We start from the raw sequence: 922 nt of genomic DNA on the forward strand, positions 1-922 counted from the left end.
CACACGTATTACTGGATCTTTAGCCTGGCCTGGTGGAGTATGCCTGTAATCGCAGCATTCTTGGAGGCTGAGGCAGGAGAATCACAAGCTTGAGCTCAGCCTGGGCAAGACTCTACCTCAAAATAAGAAAATATATTTACGGGGGTTGGACTAGGCTGGGCTGGGGCCGGGGCTGGGGGCTGGGGGCTGGGGCTCAGCGCCAAAGCCCTGGGTCAATCCCGCAGCAACCCCCTCCCAAGGTACAGGCTCCTCAAACTCCTGCGCAAACGCCGTACGTCTTGAGCCCACGGCCTCGGGCCGAGGGTGCTCTGCGCGGCGGCCCCTATTTACCCACGCTGGTCACAGGTCGCCCGAAGTTTCCAGCCCGGGTCGGCATCGGCTGTGACTGCCGACGCGGGTCTGGGTTCGCGGGCCTGGGTTCGCGGGCAGAGACCCCGGGTGGCCTAGAGCCACACAGGCCTCGGCCTGCGCCCTAAGTCTTGTCCCCGGGCCTCCGGGCGGCGCCGCGGGCGATCCGGCCTCGGGCGGAACCTGCGCGGGCCGGAACCAGGAGCGGGCGGGCCCGCAGGGGCCGGGCCAAGCTGGGCCGGAGCCGAGGGCGAACCGGAACCGGGAGACGGCCGGGCAGCGCCGGGCACGGTCGGGCAAGGAACTGCTGGAATCCGGGTCGGGCGGAACCCGGGTCCGCGAGCAGGACAGTGCCGAGCCGGCGGAACCCGCGGCGGGCCGGGCGGCAGGGGCGGCCCCACGCACTGACAGCGCCGCACCTGCCGCCGGAAGTGGGCGAGCGCAGTGCAGGCATTTCCGGTGACGCGCGCGCCGGACTCCATTAGGCAGCAGCTGGGGAGGAATCAACAGCGGAGCGGCGCGGCGACCCGAGCACATAGGCGGCCGCTCCCCGCGCCCCACAGTCCCGCTCGGC

The sequence above is a fragment of the Chinchilla lanigera genome, unplaced genomic scaffold (genome assembly GCF_000276665.1).
Source record: "Chinchilla lanigera isolate Chin_1 unplaced genomic scaffold, ChiLan1.0 scaffold00119, whole genome shotgun sequence".
In the NCBI taxonomy this organism is placed as follows: Eukaryota; Metazoa; Chordata; class Mammalia; order Rodentia; family Chinchillidae; genus Chinchilla; species Chinchilla lanigera.